General features: G+C 47.1%; 1 pseudogene; it reads right to left on the bottom strand.

Moving 5' to 3' along the window:
- Positions 1-411: 411 nt before the first annotated feature.
- On the bottom strand, positions 412-21,912 carry LOC149369698 (uncharacterized; annotated as a pseudogene).
- Positions 21,913-26,829: the final 4,917 nt, after the last annotated feature.

The following is a 26,829-nucleotide window of genomic DNA, read 5'->3' on the forward strand; positions in this document are numbered from 1 at the left end:
CCCCGTGCGCCCCCGCATCCTCCTCGTGTTTTGGGAAGCCACTCCCTCCCGTGGACGCTTCTCCGCTCCCTCCTTTCTTCGGGCGGCCAGTTCGGCTCCTGCCTCGGTCGACGCTGGTCGCACCCTCATCGGCTTTAAATAAACGAAGTCTTAAAGTACCGTGTGCGTCTTCGCTGCATTCAACACAGCGACCGGACACGACAAGCACTAATCATCGAGAAGGTGTTGTTTTCCTGAACTAGACTCGCACTTCTTTCAAACGAATGCCGTGGTCAAAGGGCGCCATGTTCCACCGCTGAAATGAATGCATGTGGCAGATGAGTCGGGTACAACTCAAAAACGAAGCAGCACATGCCCATCAAAGGAGATCGCCCAGGCAAGCGCATCGACCGAACAGTTTTCTGTTCGCTCTCAACCGGTGCGCCGCGATAGCACCGGTGGAGACTGAAGCCGCCACGACCGTTTGATGCCGAACATGACCCCACCTGGAACATTCAGTGCTTTTGCGCAAAAGACGCTCTCGCGCGGACATAAGCGAAAGGTGAGCCCCCCCCCCCCCCCCCCCGTGTAGTGGCCAGTGCAGCTGAGGCAATAAACGGGGGCACCACACCTACCTTCTCCTTCCTCCCTGTCTTTTCACACTTTCATTTCTCTCCTACCTGTCAGATCGTTATCCATTTCCTTTCTGCTGCCCCAGCTCAGGTGCTCCTAGAGACGATGGCAGATGCCGGGGCAGCAAAATCTTTTCCTTCATTTTTGCGTTATTATTCTTTTTATGTACTACTACTGGCTGTGCAGCTCAGGCTATGCGCAGCCTTATCCCGAACAAAGGAGATTCCACTCTCGGCGACACGGGGACAAAACGCCGTCTCCTTCCCTCTCTTTCGCAGACTTGGCTGTATGCACAGCCACAGAAATCGACGTGATTGGCTGGAGGACTCCCTCTGAGTTGCATGTGCCGCTTCGTTCTTTAGTTATAAGACCAGAATCCAGAGCCGCTCCTGGGCGCGGCCATTTTCTGCCGACTGGTGCGCCGCGGTGCGGGGGTTTCTTTGGGGACTGCGGGGCTGCGGCAGCTCCGCGGCCGCGCTTGCATATAGCCGCGCTTCGGGCGCTAAAAAAACATTGCCGAGCATACTTCCGCAGCGTGGCTGTGTTGCAGGAAGTATTCACGTTATCAAAGGGAGCACATTGATGCGTTTTAATGACATTTTGTTTGACATTCACGTGAATTGTGCTGACGTTTAGAACGCGCTCGGGCTTATATCGCTACCGTCTTGGTGCTCCACTGCAATGAAAATTTTTTGTTCAATATCAAGTATTAGGTGTGCGGCTAGCGTGCAGTTCCAATTCCCATGCACTCTTAATCCTTCGGCCATAAAGTACCACCCACAAACACGGCTTTCTTGTCGCATGCGTGGTGCGCCAGTTTATCAACAAATTACCGCTTTAAGCTTAACTTAGTCGCAGCGCCAACAGAAAACAAAATTTATCATGGTTTATGCAACCTGGCGCATAAAAACGTACTTTTGCTCAAATTATCAAAGCCTGAATAGATATTAGCAGCAAATCCAGCTTTCACGAATTCTGAGGTCCGAAGTCGCGTTCATTTTATTCGGTAGCTCTCGCCGCGTGTGACAGCGTTGCGTAGGCGTTTGGCTAAGTGTGAATGAATGTATTAAAATCGCGCATATTTTCCTATGATTAAGGTAGATAGCAAAAGCAGAAAGACACTATACAGTAAACCATTTACACCTCCCCCCCCCCCCCTTTATTCCTATGACATGCGTGCGGAAAGAGCAATTGAAATCGGTAGCGGTCGTGCTTAAAATCCTCTGCAAGAAATGTGTTTAATGGGAACTAGACCAAGCTCAGCGCAAGGAGGTGATCGAAAACACCCGCTTCGTCGAGACAACCTTCAGTCTGCAGCTCGTCTATCCAGTTACTACACCAATGAATAAAATCAATAAATCCACATTCCTGTGCCTAAAATTATCATAGATGATAGCGCACGTAAAAGACGGCAACAAACGACACGCCAGCGCATAAATCTGCTTAGAAGTGCCGGTTTGCAGTCTTTACGCTACCTGGCCGACTACTACACGGGAAAAATCCTTGCTGTTTGCAATACTATTCCAGAATTTCCCTGAGCAGCGCCGCCGCACCAGCGGCTCGGTGGAGCAGCGTTGCCGCTGCGGCGCCAGCGTTTAGAATCCTGAGCCAGCAGAATATCATCATTGAAAAACGTAGCGCGAAACCGAGACACAGAAAAGGTGAAGACAGGACACGAGCGCTAATTACCAATATCAATATCATCATGGTGGGCACAAACAACGAGACAGACGCGCACTGCCTCGCCGCACATACTCACATCCAAAAGAACGAAAAAAAACTCGGAGATGCCACGTTAACGACTAACTGCGCGCAAGATAACCGCAGTACTGTCTGGTAGAGGGAAAATGTGAGTAGTGACGCACAGCACACACCCTCATACGTTATGATGAAGCACTACAACGACAGAAGCGAACACGTAAACATGCATTCTACGCGCGGCGCCAGCGCGACCAGCACCCGCAGTCCATCGGGAGGCGCACGCCGATAGATGGCGACTGGTGTCGAGAGTAGGGGCGCACCAGCAGCCTGCGTGCCTGCGTGCCTGCGTGCGAGGGTAAAAGAATCTAGTTCCCTCTTCCGGAGCTGGCGCAAAGTACCGCCCCTTCCCTTTCGAGCTTAGCCGAGAGGTGCGCCCCTCCTGCAGGCAGGGTAGACTAGCGCCGCAGGAGAAGGAATTCTCGGAAAATGATCACAAGAATGTTATTAACCGTGTTTCCATGACGCGTTTGAGTTGAGGATTTGAGTTGAAAACCGGTTACTGGGTTCATGTAAACACCTAACAGTCGGGTCCGGGAGTCGAGGGAGCGAGTCCAGTCAACTCCGCTGCAGGGGGTGGGTCTCGGTGGGTTGACTCACTCGACCCCAACAGCAGATAGCATGTAAACCGGATGGAGTCGGAGTCGGGTTAGTGGAAGGGGAGGTGATAAACGCGAACCTGTTCTTTGCTTGCGCCATAGCGCCTCCGAGACAGCCGTGAATGCCGCAATCATGCCGCATGCCGCAAGGCAGTTCTCCCTCGAACGACGTGGGAAGCACTGATGCCAGCTCGGTTTTCCTGAGGTCACGGAATACGGTCGTGAGGCGGTTGACGTTAACAGCGCACACTGAGCTCAGGAGAAGGCTCACAAAGCCGACAATTAGCCCCGCTTCGTTCAGGGCCTCCCGGTCGTCAACAGACAGGAAACCGGCCAAGTGAGCCACGAAGCCTTCAGCCGACTTGATGTCTGCACCACCCGATTTGACGCTCTTGAAGAGGGGTTTCAAGGTACTGATGTCTAGGAAAGCCCCTTTGGGGCGCAGTGTCGCAGTACTAGTCGAAACAATTCATCAAACAGTGGCTTTGCCGGGTCTGAGGTGGTGGTGATGAAAACTTTTGATTGATGAAATAGAGTTTGGGAGCCACAGAGTGGCCCCGCTACATGGTCGGCGTCCCTAGTCCGGGACACCGCATGACGAGGCCCCGTCTCTCGCCCGTTTCACCAGAGCCCTTTGGGACTAAAGCGAGGAGCAGTTGAGGAGGGCAGTCTCCCATGCCTCTCTGGAAGGGGTAGGGGAAGGGGGGAGGTGGGGATTTTGAGTACATTCCCACACCATGCGGAAGATATCACAGGTCTCCCCACAGTGCGGGCATCGCCCATCCGTGTTAGGATCGTAATGTTTTATTATTGCATGACAGAGTAGAGTACCTGTCAGCAGGCTCCTTAAAGTTCGCTCCTCCGTCTTACTCAGCCCAGGGGCCGGGAAAAGGCGGCGGTTGTCGCTATAATCCGTTATTATTTCCCTGAATCGCAGCAGCGGCTGGTTAGCCTCCGAGCCAGAAGAGCTGGGATGAGGAGCCCGGTGAATAAGCGCTCGGGCAGCCGCGTCAGCGGCCTCATTACCTCGTAAGCCCTGGTGGCCAGGAGCCCAAATGATTCTTTTCGCTTTTGGATCAGTGGCAGTCCGTCTTAGAATGCAAGCAGCTAAGGGGGAGATCTCTTGCCAAGTAATGATCACATGCTTTTCGGGAGTCCGCGATGATGATTCTCGAATTGGCGTGGGCGGCAGCAAGCGCTATCGCTACTTCCTCGGCTAGCATTGAATTCGGGGCTCGAAAGGAGCGTCCATCAACGTGCATTTCCTGGTGAACGACAGCGGCCGTGTAAAATCCCGTGGGCGATGGCCCTGCTACGTCTACATAATATAGACCGGGTCGGGAGCCGTTTGTCGTCTGTTTTCGCGCTGTTTTCGCGACAAGCGCGCGACAAGCCCGCGCTTGTCGTCTGTTTTCGTGCATGTCGGTGTCCATGTTACGGGGGAGGGTGGAGACCCAGAGCATATGGCGCCACAGTACTGGGATACGCTCCGCCTCCTCTGGAGTGCAGTCGTGTTGGATGTGTAAGCGGTTCAGCAGGCGGCGCCCAGGAGCCGTCTGCATGAGCCGCGTGTATTGGTTCACGAGGTGGGCGTCCCGCAGCTCCTAGTAGGAGTTTAGCACCCCCAATGCCTTGAGTTTGGCATTAGAGGTAGCCACCGGGAGATCCAGGGCTCGCTTAGTTGCCTTGCGGATGATGGCGTGTATTCGCGCCTCGTCTTGCTTAGTAGTGCGGAGATATGGCACGGCGTAGAGGATCCGGCTAGTCACGAAGGCATAGATGAGCCGAAGCGCGTCCCTGCCCCGTAGGCCGCCCCGCTTGTTGGAAACGCGGCGGATCATGCGCCCTACCTGTTCTCCTACTCTCCTGAGTTTCACAATGGTGGAGTCCGGTCTGAGTCTGTGGTGAATGAAAAGGCCCAGAATACGGAGCTCCTGCACCTCTCTAATAGGACCTCCTGATAGAGAGATGTGAATTGCTCTCCTATCCTTTGGGTTCGCTCTGACATGCAGAAGCTCTGATTTCGCTGGAGCACATTGGAGCACACAGTCAATAGCATACGCATCGACTATGGAAGCGGCCTGCTGAAGGCGGTCCTTCATGTCCCCAAGGCTCCCCTCAGTGGTCCAAATTGTAATGTCATCTCCATATAACGCGTGTTGGATGCCTTCCGCCCGGGCCAGTTGGCTTGGGAGGCGCATCATAGCTATGTTGAACAGGAGCGGTGATAACACCGCTCCCTCAGGGGTACCTCGTGTTCCCATAATGTAAGGGCCGTATTCCTCGCCCTCAATCCTAAGAAAGGTATGGCGATTAGTCGAGAAATCTCTTACATACGCGTAGGCCCTAACCCCACAATCGGTAGAACTCAAGTTGGCCAGGATGCTTCCGTGTCTATCATTGTCGAAAGCCCCTTTCAGATCTAGGGCGAGGATGGCTTTGTCATTGTGTCGCATAGTTGTGGGTCGTATAACATCCCTGTGCAGCTGGAGAAGGACATCCTGTGCAGACATGTGGTGGCGAAGCCCGAACATGCTGACTGCAAAGAAGCCCTTACTCTCCAGGTATTTAGAGAGGCGATCCCGTACCATCGTCTCCATAAGCTTGCCCGCACATGAGGTCAGTGATATGGGCCTCAGGTTGTCCGTATTCACGGCCTTACCTGATTTAGGGATAAACGTCACAAGTGACGTTTTCCACTCGGGAGGGAGTGGACGCCCGCCTCAGATCTTGTTGATGTATTCTATTAAATGGAGGTAGGCTGAGTCCGGTAGGTTCGCCAACAGGTTCACTGTTATGGGATCCTGTCCAGGAGCCGTACCCCGCCCCTTTTTGCTAGGGCCGCCTTAAGGTCGTGGAACTCAAAAGGGGCATCAAGTGTTTCATTAGGCCTGCCATAGTACATATACTCAGGCCCACGCGGGTCCTCCATAAGACAGAGATATCTGTCGCACAGTGTCCGCAAGTTGCGCCGTCGTACCTTGATACCCTTGCAGATCCCGCCGGAGCTGCTTTTGCGTCTCCCCTCTCTTTTGGGAGGGGTCGATTTCTTTCTTTCTTCCTTTCTTTCTTTCTTTCTTTCTTTCTTTCTTTCTTTCTTTCTTTCTTTCTTTCTTTCTTTCTTTCTTTCTTTCTTTCTTTCTTTCTTTCTTTCTTTCTTTCTTTCTTTCTTTCTTTCTTTCTTTCTTTCTTTCTTTCTTTCTTTCTTTCTTTCTTCCTTCCTTCCTTCCTTCCTTCCTTCCTTCCTTCCTTCCTTCCTTCCTTCCTTCCTTCCTTCCTTCCTTCTTTCTTTCTTACAGACAATTTGCTATAAATTGGCTCAGGAGGCAATAGCAAAAGGCCCGGATGGGGCCCGACTAGGCTATGCCCCCCTGACAGCACAGGCAGCACAAGTGTACATATGATTATACATCATAAGCAGACCGAAGTACAACACATCAATACAGAATACAGAAAGATATATACCGTCTTAGGTTACACTCTAATCTCTCTGTAGAACGAAAAGAAAGGTAACTTATTTGAACTGTAGTAATACAAAAAGAATTTCTTACGTACTGCATCAAGTTTATCAGTAAACAAAAATGTTTCACCAAACAAAAATTGATAATGTGAAATGCAATCCAGTGTAAAGTAATGGAATATGATCTATAGTGCACGATGGTAGTACAACATAATACAGATTAACGGCACCAAGAGTTGGCTCAGGAGTTTAACCCATGCACCTCCTGCTCAGATAAAAATATTGCTTTAACTTGCTTTTTCAATTTAACAGGAGACACAACAGAATTTATTAAGTTTAATATGTCAGGGTATTTGTTGAAGAGTTGTGGCATTTGCGACGATAACCTCTGTAAGCCATAGTTTGTACGTCATCTGGCCCTAACTATTTCGCTCTGTCTTAGTTCATACGGCGACTGTTTAGCTTGATAGTTTTCTTGAAATTTCGATATATCTGCACGGTATTGGCGTAGCGCTTCCACAGATAGTTTTGTTTAAACAGTTGTTTTACCTGAAGAATGCTATATCTGGTAAAATATGGGGCAGTGCTTTCCATGTAGGGAACGTTTCCAATGGCCCGCATAGCTCGTTTTTGTAATGATAATAGGTATTTCATATTTGTCTCGGTTGTCGTTGACCACAGCAGAGAACAATGAACGAGACGCGAGTGGACAAGTGCATAGTATATTTTCCGTTTAACCCCAGTCGGGAGAAATGATCCTATTTTATTCAGTAAGCCAACTGCTCTAGCTATATCTACTCTTAAGGCGTCGACATGAGGTGACCATGACAGGTTTTCATGGAACACGATTCCTAGGAATCGGATCGTTGATGTGCGTTGAATGGATACTCCCTGAAATTCTATTGGTAAGGGTGGAAAATTTGTTGGTCCTTTCGACCTGAACAATAAATATTTTGTTTTTGTCGTATTCAGTTGCATCCTATTTGAGTTTAACCATGTATTTAAATTTCTAAGCCAACTATTAGCTTCCGCGCATATTTCATTTATGTTATTTCCTGAGAAAAAGAAGTTTATGTAATCTGCGTACAGAACCATTTTTTGTGCCCTTGAATATTAACAATATCATTGATGTATAGTAGAAATAATACAGGTCCAATACTAGACGCCTGGGGTACTCCATATTGAATAGTTCCATCTCCGATTCGACTCTATTTATTATTGTGAATTGTGATCTGGAAGTTAAATAGCTCTTTATTAGAGCAAGTGCTACACCTCGGATGCCGTAATAGGGTAGTTTACGCAAAATACGTTCATGCTATATGCAATCAAACGCCTTTCGGAAGTCTAAAAGGATACCTAGTGTGAACAGTTTCTTTTCTATGTTATCAAGAATTTCTTGTTTAATTCCAAGAAGGGCTGTTTCTAGCGACCTATTTTTGCAGAACCCATACTGCTCCTTCGTTATTATGTTGTGTGTACTTAGAAAACTGGTTATCCTATTGTTAATGATATGTTCTGCTATCTTAGAGAAGACAGAGAGGATTGATATAGGCCTGTAGTTATTTAAATAATCAAAAGATCCTCCTTTATGAATGGCTGTGACTCTTGCCAACTTCATTTAGCTTGGAAACTCGCCTGTTGTCATGATAAGGTTACAGATGTGGGCTAATGGGACTGCTAAAATACCACTCACTGCTTTTAATGGTTCTGGCTTTATGTCGTCTGGGCCAGAAGCTGAATTATCTTTCATGGACATAATTATTCCCCGCACTTCATATTGGTCTGTTGGGGCAAAGAAAAGAGTCGAGGAGCAGTTATTAGCAATATAGTGTTCACAGGGTATGGCAAGAGGGACATCAGAAGAGGCACCTACTGTGAGAAAATGTTTGTTGAACAAGTTTGAGATCTCTTTTTCAGAGGCACCAAGCTTATGAAAATTAATCTTCTTGGTGTTTGGCTCCCCGCAGGGAGGCGTCTGCAGCATACAGACGTTTTGAGTGGCGACACCACGGGGTTAACCCGAGCATCCGCAGGGACATCCCCGCAGGGGGATGATGGTGAACAATGCGTCACCATGGACCCGAGCATCCGCGCTTAGCCGTGCGTGGCATCGCCGTGTCCGGGGAAAAGGGGTCCTGGTGGTTGAGCCGATGCCGAGCGTTTGGACCCTTAAGGCCCCTCGGCGGAGGCAACACACCACTTTGGCCCCAGCTTCCTGTAGACGGCGCCTCCGGCCTGACCCGACCGGGGGAAATCGGCAGTCGCCTTTTCCTGTCCTCCCCTCTATCTTTCACTTTCCTATCTCCTCTTTACAACTCTCCTGTCTCCTCCTCTTTTCTTCGTTTTTTTCCTATTTTTCCTGGCGGCGAGGGTTAACCGTGTGTGACCAACTACCCTAAGTTGAGTCATATTAGGTTATAGTTAAGGTGTACAGCTGGCGTGGGCAGGACTTGCTCGCAAGTTCCTGTCCCGTCCCCTTGTTGGGCTCCATGGTGGGTGGCTGGCGCCATGACCGAAAAACTAGAATTTTTATGGCTCCCCCCTTTTCCAAACTAGATCGCTCTCTCAAGAGAGGGCGGAACGAAGCAGAAGAGTTTTTTCAAAAAAGAAAAGTCAGTTTTCCTAAGTACCATGTGATCCATAGTGAAGTACAAGATAAGCAAGCTAGAATCCTGTCCCCCTTCCTAGTGTCAAAGTGTTTGACAGAAGCCTTGGGCATTGGCTACAAGGTATCTAAAATGGCTAGCGGTGACTTACTGCTCGAACTGCGTGACAACGTCCAACACTCAAAACTCGTAAACATTGTGTCTGTTGGGGATATTCCTGTCTCCGTGACGTCACACCGATCTCTGAACACCGTCCGAGGCATTATATCCGAAAATGACTTTGTCCACATCACTGAAAAAGAGATGCTCGAAGGTCTGAGTGACCAAGACGTGATAGATGTTCACAGAATCAAGATCCGGAAGGATAATAAGGAAATAGACACAAAACACATGATCCTGACGTTCAACACCAGCACACTGCCCGACACAGTCGAAGTAGGTTATCTGAAAGTTAACGTAAGACCATACATTCCCAACCCTCGCCGATGTTTCAACTGCCAAAGGTTCGGTCACGGCTCACAAAGTTGCCGCGGCCGGAAAACGTGCGCGAAATGCGCCTCGAAGGATCATTCTGATCAATGTGACGCAGCCCCGCACTGCGCAAACTGTGAAGGTGACCATGCAGCATACTCCAGGGCGTGTCCATCCTAGAAAAAAGAAAAGGAGATAATCACCATAAAGACAAAGGAAAACATTTCATTTAAAGAAGCGAGACGGCGTTTTGCACTCACCAACTCATTCTCCTTCACAACAAAACAAAACTTCGCCGATGTGGTGCGTGGGCGCGGCGCACCACACCAGGCTTCGGCACCCGTCGAGGTCACACGCAGTGAGCCTGTAGCGGTGCCATCCGCGCCCAAAGGCAGAGCAGCTAACGCTACTCTGCCAACTCCAAGTCAGGCTGCGCAGACCCCCGGGTCGGCGGGCCTCAAGACCTCTTCCCACAGGTCGAGGTAAAACTCGAACGCGAACGTGCATTCTGCACGGTCGTCCAGCGCCTCCGCAGAGGCGATGGACACGACCCCGGGCAGCCCCGCGCCGTCCACGTCGGACGGTCGGCGGAGCTCTCTGGATCGATCAAAAAAAGACAGGCCCCGAGTCACGGGGCCATCAAAAACTTGATCTAGTTTTTCACCCGATACAAACACAAAAATAAGATGGCTTTCATAATACAATGGAATTGTAGAGGACTTTTAAACAATTACAGTGACATAAAAGACATACTAGGAGCACACGCTCCTGTCGCCTTATGTCTACAAGAAGAATATTTAGGTCCCCAAAAAATAACTTTCTTAAGAATTACACTGTTTTCCGCAGTGATCGGGAACAGGCGAGCCGACTATCGGGAGGCGTAGCCATCATAGTGAAAAGCGGCGTCCCTGCTCAAGAGATCAGACTCAAAACAAAAGTTGAGGCAGTTGCAGTCAGCATTGTTAGCTACAAAACAATTACAATCTGCTCTGTATATATTCCTCCACATCTCACACTAACAGTCCACGATCTACAAGGCCTCATTGATGAACTTCCAGAACCATATCTAGTAGTCGGGGATTTTAACGCTCACTCCCCTTTTTGGGGAAGCGAGCACTGTGACTCTAGGGGTCAAATAATTGAAGATTTTATCCTCGCAAATAATGTATGTCTTTTAAATACAGAAAAAGCCACATACTGCTCGCCTACCTCATGGAAAATGACTTTTTTAGATTTGTCTTTTGGTTATGGTTTATGGGGTTTAACGTCCCAAAGCGACTGAGGCTATGAGAGACGCCGTAGTGAAGGGCTCCGGAAATTTCGACCACCTGGGGTTCTTTAACGTGCACTGACATCGCACAGTACACGGGCCTCTAGAATTTCTCCTCCAAAGAAATTCCAGCCGCCGCGGCGGGGATCGAACCCGCGTCTTTCGGGTCAGCAGCCGAGCACCATAACCGCTGAGCCACCGCGGCGGCAGATTTGTCTTTTAGTTCACCTTCTGTTTTTAACGATTTGAACTGGGACGTCATTGACAATCCATATGGCAGCGATCACCTCCCTGTACTAATCACTTTAACATCCCCACCGGAAATAATCCCCACAAGGCCACGGCGCTGGAAGCTTCACCTCGCCGACTGGTCACTTTTTAGAGCAAAGGCAACTTTAGAAGATATAGTTTTAGGAAATCTTACCGTTGACCAGATAAACGAAAAGTTCACTAATTGTATCATAACTGCCGCACTCACAGCTATTCCTCAGTCGTCAGGAGTGGCGCGACAAAACCATAAAGTATGGTGGACAAAAGACTGTAAAGAAACGAAAAAACAACAAAACAGAGCTTGGGGTAAATTCCGTAGGTATCCGACGCGTGAAAAATTTCCTAAATTTAAAAAAAGCAAAAGCTAAAGCTCGGTATGTCCGTCGCAGTGCCGAAAAAGCTTCATGGCAGAATTATGTTTCAACTATCAACAGTCAGATCCCATCTAAAAAAATGTGGGACCAGGTTCGAAAAATAAACGGTAACATTTCATCATTCACAATTCCTTTTTTAACAACACCCGGAACACAAACAAGCATAGACGAACAGGCAGACATATTAGGGGAACATTTCACTGCAGTTTCAAGTTCATCACACTACACGCAGTCCTTTTTAAAATACAAAAATACAGCTGAAAAACAGAGGCTCCCAACAACTGGAGGTGCAAATGAAAAATACAATAGTCTAATTACCCGCCAAGAAATCAACAGAGTACTGTCTGCCAGGAAAAAAACTGCTCCAGGACCCGACCATATACATTATGAAATGCTTGCACATCTTTCTGAGCCTGCCATAGAAGCACTTTTGAGATTCTTCAACACAGTTTGGATGTCAGGGAAAATACCTGAAGCCTGGAAGAAAGCTATTATTGTACCGTTCCTTAAACCTGGTAAACCCCCAACCTCTCCTAGCAGTTATAGGCCCATAGCCTTAACCAGTTGCCTCGCCAAATCCTTCGAAAGTGTCCTAAATATCAGACTAACCTTTGTTCTTCAATCCTGTGAACTGCTTGATATCCATCAGTGTGGATTTAAGAAAGGATGCTCCACTACAGATCACCTAGTCCGTCTCGAAAATACAGTCAGAGAAGCTTTTATACACAAACAGCACTGTCTTAGCGTCTTTTTTGATTTAGAAAAAGCATATGATACAACCTGGAGGTTCGGGATTCTCCAGGACTTAGCTGAGCTCGGCATCCGTGGCAGAATGCTCAACTGCATTAAAGACTTTTTGTCTAACCGCTCATTTAATGTCCGCCTAGGCTCGACCCTTTCGAGGGACTTCATTCAGGAAAATGGAGTTCCTCAAGGGTGCATTTTAAGCACAACTCTCTTCGTTGTAAAAATGAATTCTATTAAAAAAATAATCCCAAGGTCCATTATGTATTCAATGTATGTTGATGATCTTCAGATAGCATATACATCTTCCAATATATCCACATGCGAACGACAAGTACAGCTTACAATCAACAAAATGGCAACATGGGCAGACAAGAATGGTTTCCAGTTCTGAACACAGAAAACAGTGGCCTTACTTTTTTCACTCAAACGAGGCTTGCACACAAATCCAACATTACACCTCAACCAAACCGAGCTGCCTTTCAAAAAGGAACACGAATTTCTAGGCATCACCTTCGATAAAAAACTTACTTTCCTGCCTCACATAAACGCACTGAAAAAGAAAGCATCGCTAGCACTGAACATACTGAAAGTCCTATCACGCAAACACTGGGGTTCTGATCGGGTATGCCTTCTACACATTTATCGCTCTGTAGCACGTTCCATTCTAGATTATGGTTGCATAGTGTATGGATCAGCAAGGCCATCGTACTTGAAGCGACTGGATCCTGTGCACAATTTGGGATTGCGCCTTTCAACTGGTGCATACAGGACGTCACCAATAAAAAGCCTGTACGTAGAGACCAATGAACCACCACTCGCAGACACACGAACTATGCTCACATGCTCATACATTTTAAAGATCCGTTCCCAGCCTAACCACATCTGTTACCCACTCGTTACAAAGTATCCATCTCGAACACTATTTACCAACAAACCTCTAGCAATCAGACCACTTCTCCGCTTTGAAGAGAAATGCCAAGAACTAGGCATAATGAACATATTACCTAATATTGCCCGCAAACCTGATCCACTCCCGCTTTGGTACTGCCTACCATCTGTGTGCGACTTCACATTAACACAATTTCGGAAAAAACATACACCACATGAACAGATATTACAAGAATATTTAGCACTCAACGAAAAGTACGGAGAATACGAAGCATTTTATACCGATGGATCAAAATCGGTGCACTACGTGGGAAGTGCTGTAGTTCAGAATAATTGGGAAAAAATAGTACTGCTACCTGAGTGTACATCCATTTTCACCGCCGAGTGTTACGCAGTCTTGGTGGCTGTAGAAAAAATAATAAATGAGAACATTCAGAACAGTATCATTTACACTGATTCTCTGAGCATACTAACCTCACTTCACCATAGCAATGCAGTGACACCACTAATCGGGGATATCATACATAACATAACAAGCGCCACAATACAGGGACAAGACATAAAATTTTGCTGGGTTCCCAGCCACATTGGAATCGCTGGCTATGAGAAAGCAGATGAATGTGCTGGAAAAGTTCGAAACAAACAAATAAAGAAAGTGTACATTCCCTACAAAGATGGTATGAAGTTGGTGCAGTGCAAATTAAGAAATAAATGGTAGTCGCAATGGAATATCGAAAGAAAAAATAAGCTACATTTAGTAAAACCCATCCTAGGCGAATGGAAATCATGCTCACACCAAAAACGATTCATCGAAGTTATTTTATGCCGTCTCCGTATAGGACACACACATCTCACACACAACTTCCTGCTAACAAAGAAAGACAAACCTGTTTGCGAGCAATGCGGACATGAACTTACCGTAAACCACGTACTACTATCATGCACAAAACTTGAATCAGTAAGGAAAAAATATTTTGCTACATTTTACAAAGAACATATTCCATTTCATCCAGCGTTGATTTTAGCTGAACATGCAGCCGTTAGTATGCTTGATGTTTTTAGCTTTTTAAAGGAAGCCGGTGTTCTTCAAAAACTGCAATTTCTTACCCTGTGCTTCTCTACTTAAAACGATACACCTCAGCCACTTTCTCAGTCCTGAGAAGGAGGCTGAGGTTTTTATCTGAGTAGTTTGGGGCCTCGAGATCCTTGCCATGCCAAGGATGTCCACGGAGGTTAACCAACTTTTAAAAGCTTCTGCAAACAGCCATTTCTAAAGTGTTTGTATTTAATCAGCCAGGTAATAAAAATAACTTTTAGGCCCTTTACACCACCGTTTTTATACACTTTGTCTTCAAACTTCGCTCAAGCCAATTTTACTAAACCTTGTTCTTGGCGCATGATAGCCTTAGCCGCTTATGCGCCATTAAACACCACACAACACACAACACAACACACTCTTGGTGTTTGGTTTACTGTTTACTAATTCTCTAAATGTCTCCCACATAAGTGTGGAATTGCTGGCAGTACTAATATAGTATTGTTTATATAGTATTCAATATTATTTATATAGTATTCAGATTTAGCTTTTTTCATGTCCTTATTCAGTTTATTGCGTGCTTTTTTATAATCATGGAGATCATTTGCATCCCTTGTGTTTAAAAATCTTTGGAAGAGGTTGTCACGAGATTTCATCCTTTCGTACAGTTCCATGGTTGTCCATGGTTTCCGAAGTTTCCTGCCCTTGTTTTTAAGCTTGAGGGGGAAACACTGCTCGTAAAGGGACATAAATGATGATATGAACACATTATAAGACATATTGGATTCAGTTTCAACTAATACGTCATTCCAATCAAAATTTGACACAAGGTGTACAAACTTTTCCACGTTCCGCTCAGAGCATATTCTCTGCAAGAGCTCTTCATTTCATCGAGTTGGTGGATTCCCAGGTAGAAAACAAAATATTGGGAAATGGTCACTTATGTCTGATTTTAAAGCACCCGCTTTGACATCCTCAGAATCAAAACTCGTGATACAGAGGTCAAGTGTCGTTTCCGTGGTCAGTGTTACTCTTGTTGGTAAACTGATTACATTGCACCACATATATTCGACTAAAATTTCTTTGAAATGTTTGTACATTGGGTTGTCAGCGGTTGCATTGATGTTGCAATCACCAACCATAACAGTTCCAAGATTTAGTTCACAGCCTTTTTCTAGCAACCTTTCTGTAAAAGATAAAAATCTTTGAAATAAGCACATGGGGGTCTGAATACAACAGAAAACAATATATCTGAGCACTCTATGGCTATACATTCATGACTCTCATCTATTACCTTGAATTCAGGAACTATTTTATACTGCAAATCAGAGCGGACATATATACACACACCTTCGCCCCGTTTTTCTGAACGAGATGCTTAGACACAGTCGTATTCATCAAGTGGCAGGTATTCCTCCTCGGATGAGAGCCATGTTTCGGTAAAACAAATGAAATCAAAAAAATGTTTCATGGAAGACAGGAGTATCTGAATTTCATCAAACTTGTTACGTAAACTTCTGCAATATAGGTGAAACGCTGACAGTTTACAGTTCGTATTTAACTGCGGAACAACTTGAGAAAAATCAGAAACTCAAAGCAACATTTCAAATTAGAATAGCCAAGGATTGCTTGCACTGCAAATTACATCATGTGAGGCGGTCAAGGTCTTCCTTCTCGCGGATAACAATCGCGCTTTCACCGCTTGCGCGCCTCACTAGGACTTTGCCGTTGACTTGCCATACAAACTTATAGCCTGAAACGGCTGCCCATTCCTTTGCTGTGGTAAGGAGGTTGCGGGAGTGCCTGGTCATGTTCTCGCAGATATATGTGTTATCAGCTATATCATTCAACTCTTTCCTGTTTGACAGCCAGTTATCGCGCATTTCTTGGGACTGAAACCGGAAAATTACGCCGGGTGTCTTGCCTGCTTTCGCACGTAGTCTGTGTACATTTGTGATGTCGTTTCGGGTCACCGGCGGCACTTAAGTTTCAGTGCTACTTCGTTCACTTTCTTCAAAAGATCTTCGTTTTCGCTAGAGGGGATGCCATGTATTTCAAGGTTTAGGCGCCGGCTGCGGAATTCGAGATTATTCGTTCGTTCGCTCGTTCGCTCGTTCGCTCGTTCGCTCGTTCGTTCGTTCGTTCGTTCGCTCGTTCGCTCGTTCGCTCGTTCGCTCGTTCGCTCGTTCGTTCGTTCGCTCGTCCGTCCGTCCGTTCGTCCGTCTGTCCGTCCGTTCGTCCGTCCGTCCGTTCGTCCGTCCGTTCGTCCGTCCGTTCGTCCGTTCGTCCGTCCGTTCGTCCGTTCGTCCGTTCGTCCGTCCGTCCGTCCGTCCGTCTGTCCGTCCGTCTGTCCGTCCGTCCGTCCGTCCGTCCGTCCGTCCGTCCGTCCGTCCGTCCGTCCGTCCGTCCGTCCGTTCGCTCGTTCGCTCGTTCGCTCGTTCGCTCGTTCGCTCGTTCGCTCGTTCGCTCGTTCGCTCGTTCGTTCGTTCGTTCGTTCGTTCGTTCGTTCGTTCGTTCGTTGGTTCGTTGGTTCGTTGGTTCGTTGGTTCGTTGGTTCGTTGGTTCGTTGGTTCGTTGGTTCGTTGGTTCGTTCGTTCGTTCGTTCGTTGGTTCGTTCGTTGGTTCGTTCGTTCGTTCGTCTTTATTCGACATCTTTACAGAGGTCTGGAGCACAGACAAAAAGCTGAAGAAGACAGCTTGACGGGGTCTGTGCCCCTTAACAATTCATGTGCGTACAGACATATAGAAATGATATTTGGCATCGTCAGTTGCAAATTTGTAATTCAGAATATAAAAAAGTCATGACTGAAACTGGTTGGTTGGTTTATGGGGTTTAACGTCCCAAAGCGACTAAGGCTATGAGGGACGCCGTAGTGAAGGGCTCCGGAAATTTCGACCACCTGGGGTTCTTTTACGTGCACTGACATCGCACAGCACACGGGCCTCGAATTTCTCCAAAGAAATTCAGCCGCCGCGGCCGGGATCGAACCCACGTCTTTCGGGCCAGCAGCTGAGCACCATAGCCACTGAGCCACCGCGGCGGCATGACTGAAAACTAAATGAACAATTCTGTTATTAATAAGACGAGCAATTCACAGTGTACTAGTAAAAACATTCTCGGTAATGATACAAGCCAGATACATGGATAGTAGCTAAGCAAAACAAACAGAGGACGACAGCATGAAAGCACTGGTGAATACAGGATAACAAAGCGAGCAAAAGAACGTTAGGAAAAACAAGAGAAAGTGACACGTTGATGGAAGTTTAAAATGTGTAGGAAAAGGCGTAGACTTTCTTCTAGGTTTGCTTTTAGCTAACTGAATTTTTTTTTATGGATTGCGAATATTCAATAGGGACGGCCATCTCACGCGCAACGACTGAGTTCCATAGTTGGTACGCACTGATGGAATGTGCCAGATTTCATGGTGACGTGTTTCATAAACATTATCATTTCTCATGAGGTTCGATAATGTTGCAATAAAATTATTTCCTTGGTTTCTTGTTTTAAAGTATCGGTTTAGTAATGTGTCATTATACAGAAAGTGAACTGGACAGATTTTCAGATTTTCAAAGAGGGGTTCTGTATGAGCATCATATGAGGAGTCCGAAATGACGCGCACTGACTTTTTCTGGAGCAACAATAGCTTGTTCATGTTAGTGGCAGTGGTAGTCCCCCAAATCAGATGACAATAGCTAATGTGCGAAAGGATGAGTGAGTTATAAATAACAAATTTTATTCTGCTCGGTAAAAAAGGAACGTAATTTGGTTAGTACTCCAACTACTTTGGCAATTTTGTTAGCCACCATGTCGACATGTGAATTCCAAGATAAATGCTCCTCGAATATGACCCCAAGACTTTTGAAGGAATGGACGATGTCAATGACTGATGCTCCGATCATTAGATTCCCAGTAACGGACACGTGCTGATTTTTTGGCCTGAAGAGAATAGCTTTGGTTTTATAAGTGTTGATTGTTAATGAGTTTACAGCGCTCCATTTGTGCAATTTTAACAATGTAAGGTTTGCTCGGTCAAATAAGCCCACCGAAGTAGGTGAAGTAAAAAATATGGTAGTATCATCGGCGTAAATAATAAACGTAGCTGATTCATCAATATATGTTATGTCGTTAATGTAAATATTAAACAGCAATGGGCCGAGGATACTCCCTTCAGGCACCCCGCTGTTAATTTGTCGAATTTCAGATATGTGAGTATTAATGTGCACTCTTTGTTGGCGATACTGGAGATAACTTTTCAGTAAACTTAAGAATACCCCTCGAAATCCGTAGATTTCAAGTTTCTTTAGTAATATAGTATGATTTAGGCGATCAAAGGCCTTCGAGAAATCAACAAATACACCTAGAGTTAGTAATTTGCTTTCTATTGCATGCAAAATGAGTTCTTTTTGAGTTAGAAGTGCTAATTCAGTTGAAAGTCCCTTTCTAAATCCGAACTGAGATTTAGCTAGTATGTTATGCTTTTCACAAAATTCAGTCATCCTGTTGTTAATTAAATTTTTTAATCCCTTTGAAAAAACTGGAAGAATAGAAATCGGTCTGTAATTGGTTAGGCTATGTTTATCGCCGGCTTTGAACAGAACGCTCACTTTTCCTGTCTGCATACCTTTAGGGAATATGCCATGTGCGAAGGAAAGGTTGTACACGTGCTCAAGGATGGGACTGATAGTGTCTATGACGTATTTGACGGGGCGTATCTGTAAGTCATCCGAGTCGCATGATTTGCTGTTGTTGAAGGTGAGAAACGTGTCGCAAATTTCTTCAGAGTTAGTTGGTTTTAAAAACGCGCTGTCACGGGAGGAATATTTAATGTTGTTTACGCTCCGTGAATCGTGGGAATCAGTCACCAGGGTGGTGAAGAATTCGTTGACTGCGTTAGCCAGTGATGATCCCGATGATGGTGTGCCATTTAACACCAAGCCTTCTAGGCTCTGTGAATTTCGGCCGTCTCGACCAAGAACCGTGTTAAGTCTTCGCCATGCAACGTCACTGCGTTTCATAACTGCCGTGTTAAAAAGGTTGTGAAGGTAGTTTCTTTTGCTTTGTCTTAAAAAATTTGTCACTTTCTTTCTGAAAGCCTTAAAAGCACGCAGGTCTTCAGGATCCTTTGTTTCAATAAAGCGTTTGAAAAGAGCGTCCTTTTGTTTAATTAGTTTTAAAGAATGGTTCGTTATCCATGGTTTACGAGTCTTTTTATTGTTTGTTGCTTTGCGGGAAAAAAGTTTTGTTATAAGCTGACTTAAATAATGACAGAAAAAGTGTCGTAAGCAGTGTCCGGGTGCGATTCGTTGTAGACTTGTTCTCAGCTGATTTGAGATATTTCATTGCGAAACTGTTCCAGAGTAAATGGGTTAATATCCTGATATGTCATGTCACGCGTTGCCAGGAATGATGATTGTGTTAATTTGTGGTCAGTAATGAGAAATATTGGCAAGTGATCGCTGATGTGGGCGCCAATGGCACCAGAATAATCTTTCTCATTGTCTATATTTGTTAAAAATACGTCTAATAATGTTTCAGAATCGTCATGAATTCGGGTGGGCCTGTTAATGGTGTTAATACAGGTGTTGGCTTCGAGTATTGTGAGGAGGTCTGATCGAGCTTTTGAGGTATCCAGCATATTAATATTAATATAGCCTCCTAATACAAGGTTGTAATTGTTGTAATTAACCCATTCTAAAAAATTATCCAAAAATGAAAGAAAATTTGGTATACTGCCAGATGGTGGGCGGTACAGAACGGAAAAGATGTTTGTGGAAGAATGTAGGTCTTGTTTGATTTGAGTCAAGTCTTTACTAGGGCACTCTTTCTCGAGTTCCTTCACTCTTTTCGTCAGATCTTTTGTCAAATTTTCTTGAGTGAGTAGCCTTGTCTAGAATTCGTCAAACTTATCTGACAGCATCTGCACTGAACTTTCCAAACCCTCTACTTTGCTAGGCAATGCCAGGATTGCATCCATTTTTCGTTCCGGTGAGATTAGGTGTTCCGCTATGGTTTTTTCGATTTTTTGCCCTTCAGCAGCTAACTCTGAGGTCTCATGTTTAGCTTTATCACCTTTACAAGTGCAACATTTCCATTTCCATGCCTTCTTTAGCTTTTTTTTGCGTTGTATGTTTCTTCAGTTACGCTGGAGCATTCATCCAAATGAAAGAGAAATTTGCACTCACAGCATCCGAGTTGAATGTCATCCTCGTCAAATTCTCGTCTGCACGCACAACAACGCAACTGGGACATGGCTACCTACAGCATACACTGTTTAACATAGGGACAACGTGTGGCAGCAGCGGCAGAGAGCAAGGTACTTAAAGGCAAAGAACGCCACCAACCTGCAAAATTGAGAGCAAAGCTCAGTTGCGTCCGTACTGCTCTGCCGCCGCTGCCAAATGACGGGCTACGCCCCTCGTTGATTATCAGCTGGCGGTGGCGGCGCTTGTAAGAAGGTGATGTCGCTCCCAATGTGAATGTGGCCTTCACTTGTAACTGGTTGAGACAGGAGCGGATTGGCACAACAGTTGCAGTCGAGAGAATGGTGGTCCAGATTTTCTCCAGTTGAGGCGGAAGGGTTCCTTGCACAGGAGTATGTTCTGCAAAATTGAGAGAAAAGCTCAGTTGCGTCCGTACTGCGCTGCCGCCGCTGCCAAATGACGGGCTACGCCCCTCGTTGATTATCAGTTGGCGGTGGCGTCGCTTGTAAGAAGGTGATGTCGCTCCCAATGTGTATGTAGCCTTCACTTGTAACTGGTTGAGACAGGAGCGGATTGGCACAACAGTTGCAGTCGAGAAAATGGTGGTCCAGAGTTTCTCCAGTTGAGGCGGAAGGGCTCCTTGCAGAGGAGTACGTTCTGCAAAATTGAGAGAAAAGCTCAGTTGCGTCCGTACTGCGCTGCCGCTGCTGCCAAATGACGGGCTACGCCCCTCGTTGATTATCAGTTGGCGGTGGCGTCGCTTGTAAGAAGGTGATGTCGCTCCCTATGTGGATGTAGCCTTCACTTGTAACTGGTTGAGACAGGAGCAGATTGGCGCAACAGTTGCAGTCCAGAGAATGGTGGTCCAGATTTTCTCCAGTTGAGGCGGAAGGGTTCCTTGCACACGAGTACGTTCTGCAAAATTGAGAGAAAAGCTCAGTTGCGTCCGTACTGCGCTCCCGCTGCTGCGAAAGAGACGCCACGTCCCCTTCGAGCTCATCTGATGAGCTGCGGCGTCGCAGCGTGCTATTCAATTTGAATCTGAAAGTTCGGCAGCGTACGCTGCAGCCTGCTCTGTGAGTTTGGCTATGGGTTCGCGTAATTTGAGATTAGTTTTCTGCTTTTTCCACCGTTTAGTTAAGCTCTGGCGCGCCTCCCACAAATGCAGGAGGTGGCTGTCCACTGCGGGGATCTCTTCGGTGGTTTGTAGTGTTTGGACGTGTTGCTTCTGAATGTTGTATATGTGGTTAGCCCACTCCACGTAGCCGCCGGAAAATAGTACGGGAGGGATAGTGTGGGGGAGGGCGTGGCTGCCACGCAATCCAGCAATAGACGATCGAATGTCTCAGGCCACTCTTGCGCATCAAACGCGGCGAGCCACGCCTTATAGAGGCGTCGACGAACTCTATCCGCCGGGCATCCCGTGCAGCGGCACAGGACGTCGCTGCCTACTCTAATGGCAACATCATCCGTCCAATCACCGTAGCTGTGAGTAATCATGGGCAGGTACTTCTCTTCCGGCACACTGAGCGTGGCTACATAGTCGCTGGTGACAATCGTAGCGAAGTACGGGTGAAAATTTGTCGTAAAGTCTTCCCGCCTTCGCCTCAGTAGCGACATTGCTAGGACACTTCTCGGTCACCTGCGTCACCAGAAAGCAATCAGCTAATTAATGCGAGCATATATTACAATACTGCGCTTCGCCAGAATTATGCTCAACTATATATACAGCATGGCCACTCTGACAGCTCTGCAAAGAATGTACGCAGCGCCGCCATATTGGCCACATCGCCATGGTGCAAGGCTGAACGAACGAAGCAAGCATCTTAAATCTTAAAACACGCAGCGCCAGTTCACGAGCCAGTGGCACGTCCGCTGCCGCATAGAATGCTCCGTAATTTTAAGGCGGAAGCCTTTAATGCCTCATCGTTGTAAGCAGGAGTTGTCGTCAGAAATATCACGCATTTCAATTGGTCGAAACGGTCGTGACGTCAGAGTGCGCTAATTTCAAACGGGGCCAATTGTACTTTGGCTAGCAACCATGCAACCAATTAAAGGGATCGTGTAGCGATGCTCCAAGTAAGTGGGACTGAGTAGTTAATTGCTTAATTGCCCCATTACCCTAATTAACCGTTCTAGTCAGCCCAGATAAATAATTAAAACCGAGTAAGAAATTGGTTGAGCGCGGGAATCGAACCCCGGTCTCCGGAGTGCGTGACGAGCATGCTAACCACTCCGCCATGCCAGCTCGATGGTTTGGAATGAACAAAGGCGCGTCAAGTGAATACGGTGTCTTCGTTCACTACAATCTTCCGCCCTTCTTTACGTAGAGGTTCAAGTGTCCACCGACATATGCGAGACAGATAATTTCCTTTCCTCAAAAACCAATTTACCGACGAGCAAGACGTAGAGCCGAATGGGCGATGGCGTTCTATGGACTATCTGGCAGCGTTGCAGGACGCTGTCGCGTTGCAAACTCAGGGGCGAAGACTAACATGTTAACAACACATCAGTGACACAAGCAGCAACATCGCGCTTGACGCTTTCGCCTCACCGCACTTTAGGTCAACCAAGTGCCCCCTGAATTTTTTTTGCTAACTTTCACTGCAGATTTATTTACATGACCATTGCTATCTTTAAACCCAAGGGCCTCAGGAAGAGTGACTGTGCCTGCATCGACATCCGGATGGATACCATCACATTTCAGTATGAGGTGTTCAATTGTTTCCACAGATCTACTACACACTGCGCATGTGTCATCTTCGTTAAATTTCTTTTTGTAGCTGCGCGTTCTAAGACACCCTGACCAAGCTTCAAAAAGTAGGGCACTGCCTCTTGAGTTATCATAAAAAAATTCTTTCCTGATCTGCCTTTTCCAGTATCGATATAGTTTTACACTATGCTTCTTTTCCATTGAATTAATCCAATTTTTCACTTCCGCGTTTTTAACCGGTCGTTTACTGCTCTTTCTTTCTCCGTCCTCATGACCGGCATACTTACTGGTCAGTTTTATAGTTCTTTCCCGCCACTGTGAGCCAATGCTCTTTCTGTATAAGTATTTAAATACCTTAGCTACTCACCTGTTATCGTCCAATTTCCTCAGGCGTTCTTCATATAATACTTTACTCCTAGCTTCCCGTGCTTCGAACGATGGTTTGGTTTGGTTTGGTGTTTATTTTCTTTCAAAAATGAAATGGGAAGCCAACGCAAAAGGCGGTAGGCCTGACTAGGCCTTGTCTCCCTGATGCAGGCGGGAGCACACAACTTTAGCGCCTATGCAGGACAAAGAAACTAAATAATATAACAACAATATGACACAAACAAACATGAATTGAGTACATCAATGACACCAAAAAAAATAACAATATGAATAAACAAGCATGAATTAAATACATCGATGACAACAAATAATATAAGAATAATGACACAAACAAGCATGAATTGACAAATTTTGTGCCGCAGGGCGTTTTCATGGAAACGCCAGCCCATATCCCCTTGTACAGCCTCGTTTGTGGTTTTGCCGGGGCACCGAGTGCTAATCTTCCAACAGCTCTCTGATTTAAGTCTAATCTCGACTGAACTTCTGCCCTTAAGCACAGAACCGCATTCCCGAAAGTAAGCCCCGGCACCATTATTCCTTTCCAAATACCTCTCAGTACGTCATATTTGTTGAATGTGTCCCCATTATGCCCTATGTTTCATTGTGACGGAGTGGCGCGCCCCCGGGGAGGATGACGGCGGAAACTTGAACTTCTCACAATACGCTCTTCCCCAGTCCTTGAGGCGCTACGCGACGGGCCACAACAAGTGCGCCTTGTTATAAGTTGGGTAGCGTGACCAGTTGTTACGGGGCGGGTAGAAGCATCCTTGGGGGCTCGTACAGGATGAGGAAACGGTCTGAAGCTTCGAAGGTTGGGGATACGAAAAAAGGTTTAATGCCACTTTTTTAAGGCACTTATTTTCATAAAGAAAGGCAGAAAAGCAAAGAAACAAAAATTAAGAGTTCAAAGCGTCGAGCGACTGGATGAGCCTGTTACACCCAGAGCGTTCGTTCTCACTTCGGGCGCTGGTTAAATAGCCTAAGGCTCCACCCCTTCACCAGGTGGCATTTCAAAACGACGCACAGGTCAACACAACACAGCAAACGAAGACACCTGTTGCAGAGTACCCGCGTGGGAACTGGCAAGGAGGAAACGTAAGTCTGCAGCTCTTTCGCACTGCGGTGCAACATTTCCGCGAACTGCACGGGTCTTTCGAACACAGGTGTGGCATGATAGCGCCGCGGCCGCAGCTGCGCTGGCTTCCTCGGAATCGTTCCGGGTCCTCTCAGACGAGGTGAATCCTTTCTTCCCTTGTCGTCCGTCCATCGTCGGTCGCTTCTAGAAGGGAAGGTCGTTGGAACCGAGCCGAGCGTGGGAAGAGCTCCATCTACTACTTCCCAGCTAGTCATTCTTTTTGGTGGAGTCATCTGAGGGTCAAACGACCTTTCGAAATTTCCGCTGTTGAATCCGCCACCGTTATCATCGCGGGTCTCAAGTTGGGTCGTAACAGCTTCCTCCCCCGCCAGACGAGTCTCGGCGGGTAGCAGTCACCGCTGCTGGACGAAGAGACGACTGAGGCTAATTGCTCGCAGAAGTATGCCAGAAGCCCTCTGCCGTTCGCAACATTTTCTTCTATTACGTCCGCCAAACTCTTTGAGGCGTCTCTGAAACTTAAACCACATGTCCGAGCAAGCACTCAACTCCCCTCCGAGTAAACCAGTCTAAAAGAGGGTTTCAATCTCGGTACTATAGCTGTTGGAGAAAAGCTCACACCGACACTTCTCAGCACCCACGCAAGCTGAGAAAACCGAACCTGCTACGATACACATTCACTCAAAAACGCACGAAAAAACTGAGTAGCAATTTTGGTTCATGAAGAGCATCCCGGACTGCTTAAAAAAAACAGCTAAGTAAGTCCGCGTCCCTTCTTGCATGTACTTAAAAAAAAAAACATCTTCAAAAACTGCACAACTGAGCGAAAAATTACGTCACAAAACCACTCAGGCACTACCACTAGAAGCCTGAAACTTCGTTTGCCTTCTCCCCTAACTCCCTTTCCTTTCAGTTGAGTCAATGCAACAACAACAAAAAAAGCAAACACTTATTCTCCGAACTTGTCATTCTTCAGCCGCGCCCTGCGCGGACGTGGTCGGACGGCCAGTCTACCAGCCGATGCTTCAAAAAAAAAAAAAACTGTGGGGTTGATTGGTCCCGCCTCCGAGACCTACTGCGGAAGGGGCGCCATCTCCATTTTTTTCTCCCTGCATGTGGTGTCCCCCTCCGACTCACGCGCGCTCTGCGGCGCCCCTTTGTGTGACGGTCGCGCGCTATTCTCCGTAGCGCGTAGCATGCGTCACGTGTGGTGGTGGTGGTGGTGGTGAAAAACTTTAATCAAAGAGAGCTTGAGGGTTAAAAAAAATAAATAACCCTGCTGCATGGTCGGTATCCTTAGTCCGGGACACCGCATGACGAGGCCCCGTCTCGCGCCCGCTTGACCAGAGCCCTTTGGGACTCCAGTGTGGAGCAGTTGAGGAGGGCAGTCTCCCATGCCTCTCGGGTGGGGGTGGGGGAGGGGGGAAGGTGAGGATTCTGAGTACATGCCCACACCATGTGAAAGATATCGCAGATCTCTCCACAGTGCGGGCAGCGCCCATCTGTGTTCGGATCGAAGTGTTTTGCTATTGCAGGACAGAGAAGGGTTCCGGTCTGCAGGCGCCGCAGAGTTCGCTCCTCCGCCTTACTCAGCCCCTTGGCAGGTGCCGGGTAGAGACGGTGGCTGTCGCAATAATAAATTAGGATTTCGCGGAACCGCAGAAGCGGTTTATGAACTTCTGAGCCATGAGAGCTAGGATGAGGAGCCCGGTGTGTGAGCGCTCGGGCGGCCGCATCAGCGGCCTCATTGCCTCGTAGACCCTGGTGGCCAGGAGCCCAGATCACGTTTGTGCGAGTTGTCGAAGGACTACACTGTCTCTGTTCCCTCAATGGACAATGGTGCTTTCGGCCCGCAAGGGCAGTCGCCTTGGCTTTCATCGGGCCCAACCGCCTTCGGGAAAATTTCACTGTTGATTTTCCTTTTCCGTTAACAGCGGTGCCATCCCGAGTTGATCTGCCGGCCCTCGCATCAGCAGTAACACCTGCCCTAGCATTTGTCAATCGCTTGTCGCGTTCGCGGTTTCTCCTGCGCAGCGACGCTATTTGCGGTTTACTCTCAGTGGTAGGCGACGGCTCACCTGACGAACTGTTCGCTTCTGTTTCCTCCGAGCATGATAGCTTATTTTCTTGCGGTCGGTGCCTAGCCGCTCTGATTTGGTTTTCGCTGAGCAGCTGTTTCTTTCGATGCAGCGCTGAGCCGCATTCTGCGCTTGCTATCGAATTGTCAGGGGGTGCTATGCGTCGGCCACTGCCCGTCGGAAACTCAAAACAACCTGTCTGCATTCCACTATCTGCAGAGCTTAATACTTCGCTGTCCTGAAGTCGACAGTTTGGAGCAGCGTTA

This window comes from Amblyomma mixtum, chromosome 1 (genome assembly GCF_055824585.1).
Source record: "Amblyomma mixtum isolate Tamu chromosome 1, ASM5582458v1, whole genome shotgun sequence".
Taxonomy (NCBI): domain Eukaryota; kingdom Metazoa; phylum Arthropoda; class Arachnida; order Ixodida; family Ixodidae; genus Amblyomma; species Amblyomma mixtum.